The 15748-nt window shown below is 37.5% G+C and overlaps 1 protein-coding gene across 3 annotated transcripts in view; it reads right to left on the bottom strand.

Moving 5' to 3' along the window:
* Fhl5 (four and a half LIM domains 5) overlaps positions 1-14202 on the bottom strand; it is a 37843-nt gene extending 23641 nt beyond the window's left edge. The window contains exons 1-2 of one of the 3 annotated variants that reach the window (XM_076924060.1): positions 14052-14196; positions 13227-13291 (exon numbers count right to left, since the gene is read on the bottom strand). The gene's annotated coding sequence lies outside the window, so the exon portion shown is untranslated. Of the gene's footprint in view, positions 1-13226; positions 13292-13491; positions 13617-14051 lie in introns of those variants that run through there. The other 2 variants (XM_076924061.1, XM_076924062.1) reach the window with 2 other exon arrangements.
* Positions 14203-15748: the final 1546 nt, after the last annotated feature.

Genomic DNA, 15748 nt, shown 5'->3' with positions numbered 1-15748 from the left:
GCAGTGGCAAAAAAAATTCCATAAAAGCTATATTATTCACATAAGTTCTAACCAGCAAAAGACAATAATCAGAAAATTTTACACACACACACACACACACACACACACACACTACACACACATATGCACGCACATGTGCACAAGCACACACACATGGGTAATATACAAATACACTCATGCATACACAATATTATAGAAGGATTTTTTTAAGTATGGCGATGATTAAAATATTAGGGTTCAGTTTTAAATTAACTTTTGAGTTTGAAAAAGTTTAGGAAGTTAGATAAAAGACTTTCGATATTCAATGAATTCTACTCTATAAGCTGATTTGTTTTTCTTGTATCTTACACATTTATTCTTTCCCAATGTGCAAAATGTCAGCTAGTGCAGTGTTGTAAAAATCAAGGACTATTATATGTATGCTTTCTTACATTTTTTAAAAAGTCAGAAATACAGTATTTTCAAGTAAGTGAACTTTTACCTTTCTGTGATACAGATGAAATAAATTTGACCCTATGGATTCCAGCAATACCTTTATGCAGTTATGCTTCTTAAGGAATTTTATCTCATTGTGTTCTAGCCTGATGGAGCTGAATTATTACACATCCTCTATTCTAAATCCAATTATAAGTTAACTTCATTGATTTGATTATATCTTTGTATTCACCAAGGAGGTGGTAAAGCTGTTTAAAAATAATCACAGTGATTACATGCCTTACATAGAAAATGTGCAGCAAATGGTATTTAAGATGACTTTCTTCTCTAATGCATGATTTAATTGCACAGATGCTCATAAGTTACTTTCATATAGATCAGCCATTTTCAATCTGTGGGTCATGACCCCCACAGGGGTTGCATAGCAGCAAATCAGAATTTAAATTATGATTCATTAACAGAAACAAAATTACAGTTATGAAGTAGCAACAAATAATTTTATGACTCATGGGTCACTATGACATCAGAAACTGTATTGAAGGGTCCTAGCATTAAGAAGACTGAGAATCAGTGGTACAGATGTAAATATATGTACTCGTTAGACTCTGCTGAGATCTCTGGCTTAATTTCATTTTTTTTTTCAGAATACCTTCTGGGGATGATTCATTTATTTTAGACTTATTTAGGGATAAATATGATTCAAAGAATAACCGTGGAAACGTTATTAAAATGCTCTTGGAAAACATTAGTGAAAAGCTTTCAAATCTGAAATTTGTCTACTTCATGGATAAACCTTGGAGAAGCAGACTGGGGATGAGGATTCTTCATTTAAATTGTTCTTCATTGGATTTACTTTCTCATTTAGGGTTTTAATTTTGAAAAATTGCTGGAAGGTCAGACAGGCATAAGTGAGCATGCAGAAGCAGTTTTAAACATCACTGATCAAGGCACAATGTGCACTATACTTTACAAAAGGTGGTAGAAGCAATCTACAGTGCATAATTATGGCCACCCTGTGCTTGCCGAGGCCGGTGTCTTGTGTTCTAATCTCTTCTCTGCACCCCTTACACATGTACTCTACTGAATAAAGCTACACAATTTACAAATGCATTTTCTGTCTTTTGGTAAGTACAGTTTTCCCTAAGAGTTCAAGAATATCTTTCTTAGCCATTGAGGTCCATGTAGAATTTATGAGCTCAGTTTGATCCTGAACCCACATAAAGGGGAAGCAGACGTTGTCTTCTGATCTCCTCATGTAATTTATGGCCTGCCAATCTCCCTTCACATCATACACATGTACTTGCTCATACACACACAAGCACACACACACACACACACACACACACACACACACACACAAAGTCCATAAAAGAATCGGAAAAACTCATAGTAGGATCTATATTTATGTTTCTTTTTCTCAGGCTCTGAGGCTAGACAAACTTATAGGCAGTTCCTTACTTGATTACTTGCTTTTAACCAAAACATAGAAGGAATGTTGGCTTGGAAATTAGAAGCTGAAGATTCTCATACCCCCTACTTTAGTGCAAGCTTTTAATTTGTTTTTACAGAGTTTATCTGACTTTTTTGGCACCTAATTTTCTTAACCACAAAATAAGAATTCTACTAACTTATGATCCCACCCAAGGATACAGAAATGGAAAAAGTCATGGTAGCCTATAGCTAGAAACTATGGTTCATACTTTGAAGGAGTAGCTATTTTTGCCCACTCAAAATGCTACTGACAAAAAAAAAAAAAAAAAAAAAACCACAACCAAATAACCCAACAATCTTAAAATAACCAAAGTCATAACTTTTGGACATCAATCAAAAATAACGTAAATCAAGCGACAGAATTGTGGTGGAATGTTTGATATTAATCTCCAGGGAATCTTTGCAAGCCCAGATTGTTGGACGGTTGGTGCTTTGCATGGAGAGTTCAAACATGAACTCTCCCGAGAGCAAATGAAGTACTCTCCCATGAAATGAGCAGCTGACTAGACTTTTCCATCTGTTAATTTATTCTGTGGAGATGAGCAGAGAAAAAAATGTACAGTTTCATGGAGAGATTTGAACGGTACTGTGATAGTAGCCATTGCCTGAAACAGAGTTAAAACATCATTCTCATGAGGCTATGAACATAACATTTTATTAGACATTTTATTCTTTCAGAAGTAAACTCATAGGCTTCATAGTGCACTTGGTTTTTAATCTAGTAATGTATAAGTAACTTTTTCTTATTCATTTCTTATTTATTTAATTATTATTACTTATTCACTTTACATCCTGCTCACTGCTCTCCTCCCGGTCACCCCCTCCCACAATCCTTCCCCATCCCCTAACACTTTCTATTCTGAGCAGGTGGTAGCCCCCCTGGGTTTTATCTGCAAGGCTAGGTGCATCCTCTCCCAATGAGGCTAGACAAGGCAGCCCAGCTAGAAGAACATATCCCACATACAAGCAACAGCTTTTGGAAAAGCTCCTGGTCCAGCTGTTCAGGACCCACATGAAGACTTAGCTGCACTTCTGCTACATATATGTGGCCAGCTCGTGTATGTTCTTTGGTTGGTGGTTCAGCCTCTGAGATCCCCAAGGGGAAGGTTGGTTGGCTCTGTTGGTCTTCCTGTGGAGCTCCTATCCCCTTCGGGGGCCTCAGTCTTTCCTCCTATTCTTCTGTAAGAATCCCCAAGCTCCTTTGTTCTTAAGGTAACTGGGCCCTAACCTGCTTTCCTTTAGTCCATCATTACAAAAGGAATAATGAACAGAAGATGTGAGTTGAATCTGTCCTTCCACTCTGTGTTCCTCCTCTCTCTGTCTTCTTGTTTAGTCATTCCTGGAAAAAATATTTTAGAAAAGCAAATCCAATTCCTGGGTTGGTTTAGTCTCTCTGAGGCCTCTTCAGGAATCTTTGCATCAGGCCTTGTTGAAGGCATGCTTGGAGAGCTGACTCATCTAATAGTACCATTCAGGCTCAGTGTGAATCAGGGGGCAAGACAACCCTGCTTCCTAGTGATGAAGTGCATCAGCACAAATATAACACGCACTGGCAAGTGTTCTCTAGCTTTGTGTATCCTCAGGTAGTCTGCAACTAATCTGGAAAATCCTAGAGAACTATTAATCATATCAGATTTTTAATTTTTGCTTTTGGTCATCCTTTCTAGCTGGAAATTGCTTCATCATGTTCATAACTATGGGCAGCTATTGGCTGATATGAGTGGTGCTGCACAGTCATTGATAGGATCACATAACATTGTTCCTAACTGCTTCCCTTGCTCCTAATGACAAATGCCAGCTGAAAGTGTCATCTGCCATTGTAGAAATTAAGACTAGTGAGGACACAGCAAGCCTGTTACCATGGCAATATCTGCATCACATATTAATCCTTGGGGTAACCCTTATCAAGACAGACATTTGGATGGTCAGAGGAAGTTGCCTTGGGCTGTGGAAACAGCATCAGACAGAGAAGCTCTGGCCTTTCCATGAACTTTCCATCTGTGACCTCTGGGTTATAAGCCATCAAGAGGCAAGGAGATGAGCCCTAAGTAATCAAGATAGTCAGTTTATTTTCCCTATATTTTAAAATAATTTCACTACTAATGGGTAAAGTCAATTCATTTTCCACTAGTCGCCATAAACAGATGACAAATACATTAATTTTAGTGGTTGCTCTAGAGCAGGGCCAGTTAATAATTTCTATCCTAGGAAGTTGGAACATTGCTCAGGGCTCCAATCACTATGTTGTAGTTGGTCAGTCCCAACATTGTATAATCTTTTAAAAGCAGGAAAAAATCATAATATAGCACATCAAACAAAAATTATCTTCTATGATTTTTTTAAAAATAAATATGCCTTTATGTATAAGAATTAGTTTCTACTTCTGTATTATATGTATAGTACTGTAAGTTGTTTTAATGAAATGAATAAAATAAAGAAATATGTTTAATGTGTAGTAATATGTAATGATAGTTTATATATTCTTTATTTAACAGTGCCCACCGAACACTTCTTTCAAAATCTATATTTTACCTAAATCTATATTTTACTCCAGGTTAAAAAAAATAGTGAAGAATTTTCAGCCATTCAACAAAAAGCAATAAGTAAGCTTTTACAACCAATCACATATTATCCTCTGGGTGTGTAGCAGACTAGTCAAATAATATATTTATTTCTACATGTCTTCACATTGATGTGAACCTCCTGGTTTATGATCCTCCTGGTTTATGATCTTAAAATTCATTAAGCACAAGAATGAGAAAAGAGATCATTTCTGGTCCTTTTAAGAAAGGCCTTTAACATTTTCAATTAAAGGGTCTATGACAGCACATTTAGAAATTATGGCATTTGCAATCTGTGTAATTAAAGTGATTGATGATTCTCTTAGAAAAGTTAAACTTATACCTTGTATTGCACACATTTCAGCTTAAGGTCAACATGACAAGTTATATCTTCTTGACGCTGGTCCTCAGGCTGGAGTCAGTTATCACCTCCTTTTTAACAGGTAATTAAAAATGTCTCAGATGAAACTGATGACAGTTTGGGAAGGATTCCTATTGCAGAATATGTGATCACACTGTGAACCCTGAGATTGTTTTATTTACTGAAAAGCCCTGGTTTTAGTTTTAGTGTGGCTCAGTCCTTAGCACACACCTTTCATCTCTCTAGCTGGAATACAGACATGCCCTTAGTACTCACCTTTAATCCAAAACAATAAAGGTAATGTTAATTTGTAGAAGAAAGCACTCATACTCGAAAGTGGTGTCTAATTGAGTGGCAGACAAAGAGATGCATCAGAGAGAGATTTGACAGATTAGGGTAGGCCCAACCCTCACAAGAAGAGAAAGGAAAGGGAAACTACTTAAGAGAGAGCAATGCAGAGGAAGGAGGCAGTTTTACTGGGACAGTGATAGACTGTAGAGAGAACAAGCTAGACAAGGTGAAGACAGAATGAGCCAAAGAATAAGGAGCCCAGAGATTAGATGATATTGCCAGAGTTAGTTTGAGGCCAAGCAGAACAATTCAGGAGAAGCCAGACTGAATCAGTTTGGAGAAGAATTTTGAGTCAGAACAACTGAGTTGAACCAGCTAACCATAGATCAGAAAGATCTAGAAAGGGTGAGCATATTCACCAGCAATTCTCAGAGGCTGAAAACATTCTAGGCCTAGATTAGATTATAGTGTTAGGACCTAGGTAAAATGTTGAGGCCTAGGTAAATGTTACCTGGATAGCCTGCCATCATAAGGAAATTTCTTTAGATGTTCTATTGAGTAGGAAACTTTCTAATGCCAAGATTGAATATATATTGTTATGTTCTGTGCCCTTGGGAGCCAATCATGATAGAAGTCAGTAGAACTGTTTTGTATAGTTACCCACAATAAGCTTGGACCTGAACCAACCACCCAACAGCACTTCCTGCACCTATGTATAAGTGCTTATTGTATTTGCCTTTATAAGCTGCCCCTGAAATGAACTCCAGCATAAGAGAGACACTTGAACCAATTTAAGAAACTATTTGGAATAAGACTTCCATTTTGGGTAGTGGTCTAATAAAGTTTAAGTTCCCAATACCTCCCTGGAAATTGACATCCTACTTGAGAGAATTAGGCATGTAGGTGGGTAACTGACATAATGGTTGGCAAGTTAAGACATAAATGTTCCATAATTCTGATCATGGTAGACAAGTTAGAACATGTATGTTAGACAAGGCAAGTTCCCTGCCACAGTTGAATACCCCAATCAATGGGAGCAGGACAAGTGTACAACCAAGATAGGTTCCCAAAGAAATCTATCTCTAAATCCTAAGTGGTAAAATAACTTGGCACAGATGTTTGTATATTTCAGGGTTAAAATTCCTGTAGAATCTCAACTCAATGTCATGGTTCAATTCCCAAATCTGGATCATGGTCTTGGTTGACCAGTGCTGGGGTGTATGCTCAATACCCTATCTGACTGAGATTGGTATTTTTGTGTGGTTTGTGAGGTTTGTGAGGTGATTCCTGGACCCCAAAAGTACAGAGGCTAGAGGTTTTTAGGACTAGGCCCAGGTTACCAGATGGAGGCAGTAAGCCTCTAAGAGGACAGTTACATCGGGTGAATAAAAGTTACTTTTACAGACTTCTACTTTGCCAGATTTATCAAGGCCCTCAAAATAGGTTGTATGACCTCCAGCCTTGGAATGCTCTATGGTGAATGCCATTATGTTTCCTTCCTGTCCGAAGTGCATCCTGTAGGTGTGGTGGGCATATTTTCTTGGATTTCTAGGAAGCCTGCAGATATCTTATTTTTCTTCCTCTGGATAGATGTTGAGGAGAAAGGCGTTTGGGAAATACAGAATACACAGACAGGAATAGTGACAAAATCTTTAAGTATTTGTGTGTTGTGTGTAATCTGTCACCACAACAGTTCTGTAACATTAGAAATTACTCAAAATCTACCCTGGTTTCTAGTCAACCAAGTTTTTACTTAAAAATACAAGAGGCATGGAAACATGAGTTTCTTTTCTCAGAAGAGCCTTTCATAGCCTTGAAACTTAGTATCACATGCAGGAATTTTCTGTCTCAAATTTTTAAATTAAATCTCAACACATATCTGCATGCAGTCTCTTGGTGTTGAGCATGGCATGTAAAAACTCAGTTCACTTTAGCATTGCCATGTTACACATGGGAACAAAGCTATAAAGGCATTTACCATACCTTCCGACTTTTTTTTCCAGTGGTGTCTAGGAAATTTGAATGCACCTTTAAATCAAATTTTGTGAATATTTACTAGAACAGCTTTACACTGTTAACCAAATTTACTTGAATACACTTTGCTTTTCATTACAAAATCTCCATGTGTGATCTTTCAAAGTCCAAGCTTAGTTAACTAAAGAGCTAAGAATGTGAGGTTTCCTTTCAGCTCAGCTCAGATCTGATGCTGCTGGCAGACTAGCTTACCCTTATTACTGTCGTGGTCACCTCACACAACTGCTCGTCTCCTTACCCTGTTTGAGCTCATTTCCTCTGCAACAAATTAGTTATATAGCTAGTTAATAGTTCATGCAATACCATATAAAAAGTTTAACTTCAGGGCAAAGAGGAAGAGATGGAGAAATGGAAGAAAAAGGGCGAGTAGGGAGGAGAGCACTGAGTCTTGTTGAGAGACTCCATGGATGGCATGCAAGACTGAGACGGCAGTCTCTTAGTGCTCAATTTGTTTTCCCATTCCCTTAAAGCATGCTTGGGATCTCCTGTTCACAGAACCTGTCTGGGAGCTGAGTCTGGGAGCTGGGGGATGGGGTGGGGGCGGGGGTTGAATTCCTTAGTTTGTTCTGTTTTGTTTTTCTCATCTAACAATTTTCTCTGGGAAAATTGGGTTCAGAGGAACACACTCATTTTTTCTTTTTCTTTTTCTTTCTTTCTTTCTTTTTTTTAGATGACATAGTAGTTAGCAAAAAATGCTTCAGTATAGTTTAGGTTACTGGCACTTAATAGATTTCTAAATGGCAAGACAGGGGCAGGGGGGCATAAAATCTGGAGTATAAATAAATAAATAATTTAAAATGATGGCTTTCATTATAGATGCATTTTCTGACAAAGAAGAAAAAAGCTGCTTCTTATTTGCATCCCTCTCCAGGTTTTAATTACTGTCAGGTAACAGCATCCTACCCATTAATGCAGAAGTTTGTTCCACAGTGGAAGCCAACCCGCTGGCAGCTGTACAAAGTGAATAATTATCTTCAAAAGAAAACATTAGTCCCATCCAACATTCAAATGCAAGCCAATATTTGTTTTTGTTTATTATGATAATTATTAGATTACTATGGTTATTGGAAAGAAGACACAAACAATGGGTTTTACTTTCATTTCTGGCTCATCATGTAAAATAATGTGTCGTGTAGTCTATTTCCCACCAGAATGTGATTAAAAAATAATACAACCATAGCCTGTATAGTAGTGATAACACTAATCAATGTTTGCAAACTCTTCTCTTGATAGTTTAAGGTTTGTTGAACATAATGATGATATTAAGTGGAGACCAATGTTTAGAGTGCAGTTTTAATTTTCATCTGTTCTAACTCTGAAAGATTAGGCAACGTTGATTTCTCAGCATTGGTCATGGTATTTATCACAGCAATCGAAACCAAACCAGGACAGAGACGTAACATCTTTACTCCATTTTTCTTTTAGATTGGACTCTAGTTCACGGCTCTCAGAACATTAGCACCTGTACCTCTCATCTTTTCTAGTTAATAGTCTTTCCTGTTCTGCAGAAAATGCCGAGCAAAACCTGTTCCAACCAGGTTCCTAACATGGGGAAGACTCAACCGTTGCTGCTGAGAGTGAAACTTCTATAGGCACTATAGAAATCAGTGAGGTAGCAGTTCCTCAGGAAGATGGGAATCAATTTACCTCAAGATCCAGTTATACTATCGTTGGGCTTTGTCTTAATTTTGATTATTACTGTTATGATGAAACACCAAGACCAAGCACAATCTATCACTGATGTATAATTCTGAGTCCCTGGTAATATCTGTAGATGAAACGGAGTGTGAGAATAAAGGAAAGCAGATCCTTGGGGGATGCTGAGGTGTGTACAAGGTAGCTGGAGAAGTCAAAACAGTTTTAGAAAACTGCAGGTAAAATTCAGAATTATATTTTGAAAGCTGAATAGTTGAAGTCAGAAACAGTTTCTGAAAACGAGGCTTCACAGCTTCTATAGCAGTCACAGGCTGTAGAATAGAGGGGTAGAAGTGTATTACAATGGAGCAGAGTTGTAGGAAGTGTTCATACAAGCCTCTTTGTTCATGCCTATAGAACAGATGGTCTCAGGTAAAGCTGTTTCTACAGGCCTTAAAAGCTCAGCTACATACTGCCACTACTGTCTAGGCCACAGTTTGCTTCTTGCCCAACTTTACAGAGAATTAGAAAAGCAGATCCATTATATTAACTAAAATTTTTATCTTGCTTGTTGTTTCAACAATTTTCACGTGTGTCTAATATTTAAAACTGACTAAAACTGCAATTTTTAAAATTAAAGATTCTCTAAGAGAAGCTTTATCTTTCCACATTCTCTTCTTTTGCATACATTTCTCCCATTTGGAAGAACTGAGGATAACATTTCCCACTCTTACTCATTCTATATTCCTCAAGTTACTTCTACTCTACGTAAGGGAAAGGGAAAGGGAAAGGAGTGCTCCCACATGGAGCACTTCTCATTTACTAAGCTGAGGATTCAGGTGCCCAGATCTTGCTGTGCTTCTTTTCCTGCAAACAGCTTTTAGTATCATCCCAGATTGTGAAGGTGCTCTGCCCATGGCTAGCCCCTGGGAAAGGGTTAGGTTCATGGCAAGAGTGGATCCTTCTCTCTCACACAAGTTTGATCTCTTAAGACAGCTTTAATTAACAATAATAAAGTTGGTAATAAATTGATCCATATATTATAGTTGTGTCTAATCTCGATTGTTTCATAAGTTCAAAAAGTCAATCATGTAAGTGAAAAATCCAAATCTATATATACAGTATAAAACAGGTGGCTTCATGCTGATTGAACTTTGTGTGTATATGTATATTGAGAAAGAAAAATCAAGAGTATAAATGTATTAAAAAGTATTACATTTAAGCTTTTATTACCCAAAACATTATGTGAGGAAATATGATCTATTCTCTTTTGATACTCCTTATTGTAAAATGTAACTAAAGATAATAAAAAAAAAGTTCCCCAAAAAACTAATTAATTTTTTGGCAGTGTCTCTATGCGTAGAATCCTCTATGCAGCTTTGGCTTGCCTGGAACTCAATATGCAGACAGACAAAATGCACAAAGATTCACCTGCCTCTGCCTCTGAGTGTACAGATTAAAGTCATGCACCACTAGGAAAACATGAGCCACCAGGAAATCATAAAGAACAAATTAAACAATACATACCCAATGGGCTTTCTAAGAATAATTATTAATTTATGTTTAAAGTATTATTAGAGTTCAAGTTAATTTTTCTTTAGGTATACTGTAATACATTTTGGGGATCTAGTGTATCTGATTTTTCATGTATAATTTAGTTTATGTTTATTAATCAGAGTTTTACAGATGTTTTGATGTCAAAATGAATAATGTCATAAATAAGTGGTGAACATGCATTTGAATAGTCATACATAGTAGACAAAATACATTTCTGTATAGTATTCAAAAAGGTTCCTTAGTCACTTTTATTTTAAAATATTTTAGCATTCGATAAAATCTACTTGCCCTTTCTTATGAAAAAGTACATGTATGTGTGTGTCCACAGAAGCCCCTGAAACTGAGGCAGACAGAGTTCTTAGGTCGAGGCTCTAGAGCAGGTTTGAAACGTTAGCCAAATCTCAGCACCACCTGTTTTTATGTCTTGAGACTTAAACACGCTGTTTATCTTTCTAAATGACAGAAATCATAGCAGAAGAATATTTTGACCTATGTAAAGTTCGAATTCAATTTTCTAAATAAAGTTGTATTAAAATTCAGGCATACCAATAAACTTTATTATCACAGTCTCCAGTTACAGTGGAAGGCAGCATGCACATGCTTTAACACACTGTACTGCGGTGTCAGGTTACAGTGGACAGAACCACACTCATGCATAGCACGCTGGCTGGTTACAGTGGGGTGAAGACACACTCACACACAGCATGCTGGTTGTAGTGGAATGCAGCTGTGCTCACCCATAGCACTCTTGCTTTGCCTACTAGGCAGCTGCAACACTAGGGTCAGTGGTTAAAAGGCCCCAAATATTTACTTGTAGCTTCTGACATGAATATGTGTTGATCCATGGTGAAGATTTTCAAAGTATATTTTGTGCTTTTAATTATAGCCCGTGGGATAGTTGCTAAAATAAGCTTAAGTTTGACTAGGATTTTAAAGGGTTTTCTTTTCTTTAAAATAACATTAGACATCATTGACATGGTGTTTGTAATGATAAGTAACAGTATCACTTTAAATGAAATAAGTTAAATATGCATTACACCAATATTTTTAAAAAGTCAGAATAACACATGCTCTGATTTAAGCCTCTTAACTGAGATCACAGAGTTTTAAAAAAAATTAATCTGTAGTACTTTGAAAATCATATATTGTAAACTGTCACTTGGTCCATAAGAAAAAACATTGGATAAAATTAGAGTATAGCTGTTCAGTTTAGAAAAGTTATTGATCAAAGATTAGAAGCTTCTGTCATAGGATAATTATAAAAATGTTCTTGGAATAAACAAGTATGTGTAATGTAATTGCAGAACTAGAATCTTCATTTAGACTGCATAGCAGCTTAGTGTCAACTGCATTTACATTTTCCAAAGTGACAGTTACATCACATATCTGCTAAAGCAATGTTAACCTTCATGTGCAGAGAACGTGCACACAGTAAAAGCATCGTTAGGTCTATACCGGCATGAATTCAATCATAACTCATGATAGAAACCCTCTGCCCCATAGTAGCATCAACTTAATTGCATGTCAGTCATTGGATTGCTAACATTTTTTAAGAGCGCTAACGCTTCTGGCAAAGGTATGAAATGATTTGTCTTTCTTTTTACAGAAACAGGAATTGATGCCTACCTATAGTCTGTTCATTCATGTATCCTCAACTCATCTACGTATCAACTAGATTCCACCAGTACAGCACTACAGAAAAAAACTGGTTAAGATGTTTATCTTTTTTTAATGTCCAATGCTAATGACAACCAGAGATGCTCTGTTATTTGAGCGCCAGCTGATCAAATCCAAGAGTTATCCTTGCCCTTCAGTGAGGTCTATAGACTAATAGTGTTAGCATCACCAGAACTTACTTGGAATGCAAAACTGTCATGGGTGGGGGCTGGGGTAATGAGGCCTCAATAAGAAGCTGATAAAGATGGGGGTGGTGCTGGGGGAGTTATTCATTCTGCTAGAGTCAGGGAGGTCAGTTGAAGGGCTACTGTTAACAAGTGAAGGAAGATAGGAGTAAGAGAAGGAAAAAAATTATAATATCCTGTGTCTGGGTTGAGTCACGAGGTGAATCATGGTATCTTTGTACCTGAGGAGTGTACCTGAGGAACACAGTATTTGAAGCAAAGGGAAGTAATTAATTGGCCTGTATGAGGTTGGTGAATGCTGTCAGACAACCAAAGGGGGAAGTAAAGCTGGGGCCAAAGAGGCAATGGGTGGAAATAACGTAAGTTACTAGGGCATTTTATATGGAAGAGGTTTAAAGTGTTGTCCCAGTCAGAATCTCTAGCTGCTTTGCCCTGGATGCCTCCAGACTACTCCATTCAATTTATTATTGTTATTCTGAGAAGAATCTGTAGGTCACACATAAGCTCACTGTGGTCTGACTGAGAGGCACATACACTTTTGAGCTGATAATTTTAAGAGGATTTGAGGTATTTTGAGGGAAACATCCCTCATTCACGTCCTATCCTTCTCCTTCCAGTGGTTATCCAGGAATCTTTTTGACATTAAGATTCCATTATTTAGGCAAAAAGTGGCACTTCACATGCAGTATATCATACATCTACTTGTGCGGGTGGGACACAGAGGCATTTACTTCAGTCCTTGGAAATAGATTAAGAAATCGCTCTATGTCTGCTTTTAGAGAGCAGTAAGATTTTTCTAGAAAACAGCCTTCTGATCACCTTCTTTACATAAAAGCTTTAACATGTGTTCTGTACCTAAACACGTTAGCATGTTCTGTATAAGTAATTCAGTCATGACACATCCCCATGATAATGTTATTCACTCAAATAAATTAAGCAGAATAAAAACTCCCCCTATTATGCAAATAAGAATGTCCCTGTATTAAGAAGATTACAAACCCAGAGAGGCAATTCCAGTTATCTGCCACTGTGCTGCATCCATGAGTTTCATCAAAATGAGAAATCTGTAAAACCCAGAAAGAAAAGAGAAGTACCAATCGGCTCTAATTGCTAAGACTTCATGGCTTGCACACATTCTCCAAGCAAAAGTTCATCTTAAGAATTTTCTGGAAAGTCTGGAAAATTCTCATTCTTAAAATATTTTTAAAAGCCAAAAAAATGCCACATAACCAAACATTAAGAGAGCCCTGGGGAGAAAACTCACTTTTTCTTCAGCTGCTTTTTCCTTTGACTTACAGCCTGGGAGAACAGATGGTGGGTTCCTCTCTAATCACAGACAGGTTGACTCCAAAATGATCAGAATGCTCGGCAGTGTTATGTGAGAACCGCTCCCTACAGCCTCTCAGTTTTGTAGGAAAAGATAGGTTCTTTCCTAAAACTCTGTGACATGCACCCAAGACTCCTCCTAAGCCCCAAACCACTCCTGGTCAATTCTACTTAAAATCACAAGGAAAAAGTTCCCTTCAGAATATCCTTAAAGGGAAATTTGACTAGTGTTAGTATTTGAAGTATCTGGCAAAGCCACAAAGTTTAAAATATAGAACATTTATGCAGACACAGACCCTTGAGAATTTCCACTAAGTTCAATTAAGGTCATGATTGTAAACAAAATGTTCTCTGAAAGTATGTATTTTGTATTTCCTTAATCAATCCATTTTTGGCTTTGTTTTCTGGGAGCTACCAAACTCCTGCTTTTGGTGGGAAGCATCTGAAGTGCAGAGCCACTCTGCTGAAGTGTCTGGGAGCTGTGAGGAGAGCTCTTACCTTTGCAGCTCTGTGTGGAGCAGCAGATGAGATGTTCTTTGTTGTCACTATCAGTTCTTTCTTGGGAAATGTGCGAACTCTGAGTGTTGGACTTGAATAAAATAACTCAGGATAGTTACCTGCTTTCTGTACTGTCAGTGTGCCTGGACTTCTGCCTGGGTCCCCAGATGCTGGTACTGATTGTTATGTCATGATCCATACTGTGTGACTTCATGTAAGCTCAAGCTCATCTGGTCTTCTGAAATCTTCAAAATATGAAGTATCCAGAGAAGTCAGATTATATCAGGAGAGAGGTTTGGTTTTAGACTAATCCATCACAAGAATTCTCAGTGGGCCATACTGACCTATATGACAAATGGCATCTGTTCTTAGAATTTCCATTTGAGACCATTCTTTCAGTTTAGAAGGTGGGAGAAGAAATGTTCTGTCATAACTCCATCTATTTCGCGACCACGCTTACATTGTCGTTTTCAGCCATAAAGGCATATGTAAATATTTATCAAAATCAAACTCAGCTAAATATAACCAAATATAACCAAAGAACTGGGGACTGGGGACAGAAAATATGGAGCCAATTAACTGCTTTTTTATTCACTTAGATTTGACTAGTGGGACATCAAGACAAAACATTAGGGTTAGCAAGAACCAAATCTGATCAGCAGAAGTGTATCTGCCTTTCACTGGTGGTAGAATCGAGTACGTGCTAAGCAGGCATTTTCTTCCACTTACGAGAATGGAATCAGTCTTGGTGATGTCACAGTGCCTATCCCATCAAGTTATGAGGCCACTGACCTCTTGATTTACCCATGCACTTTAAAAAAGGATAGTTAACAGATTAACCTTCATTGATTCCCTAAATTTATATTTTGCTTGAACTGCTCCTCCAGAAAGTAGAAGAAAATCTTTAGCATCATGAAGTATGTTGACTAGAATCTCTCAGAGGATTTTTACAGGATTTTAGAGGATTCTACAGGAAGCTCCTCTGGTCAGGCCTATTCTTGAAACCTGCTCCGTACTTTCTCTAAGTTAGTCTTCTGGTTTCCTCTCTTTCCTAGAAGTTTATTCGTTGTTCAGTGTTTCTCTGTGCACTGCGCAGTGTTCCTTATGAGACACTTTACAATTATATGTTCTGACCAGCAGATCTTTAGTGTCATCTGACACGGCTCTACTAGGTAGCAGGAAAGTACCCTATGATCGCTGTCCTGAATGAAGCCTTTTTTCTTGGTCCTAGTCTCTCAGAGCATGGCACTGCCATCCGCCTGTCATGGTAAATCTTAGGTTCTCTCACTTATTCTCCATCCACATCTACTTTTACAGCTACTGTTGGATTATTAAATGACATCTCTTAGGCGTATCATCATCCTCTCATCCCAGACTTAACATAACTACATAGACTGCTTTATCAACCATAAGCACTTGCCTCTGCCCCAGTGTGTGGCCTTTCTAGCCTTTCTTGATATTACTAAAAAGCAATGTCTACTTTAAAATGTCTTACTGAGTTATAAAAACGTATGTTGGCTACATTCTGGAAGAAACAATTTAAAATTACTTGTATTCTAAGGAACAGGCATAACCTCAGTATTTACATTTTGCTCTAGAATTTTGTGTGTGTGTTAACTACAGAGGGCAATATTTAGGTATTTGAATAAATGTTTGAATATAGCTTCAGAGGTACATAATATACTTACCAGGAAAAG

The sequence above is a fragment of the Arvicanthis niloticus genome, chromosome 25, assembly GCF_011762505.2.
Source record: "Arvicanthis niloticus isolate mArvNil1 chromosome 25, mArvNil1.pat.X, whole genome shotgun sequence".
NCBI classification, from domain to species: Eukaryota; Metazoa; Chordata; class Mammalia; order Rodentia; family Muridae; genus Arvicanthis; species Arvicanthis niloticus.
This window is presented reverse-complemented; position numbering and strand designations above follow the sequence as displayed.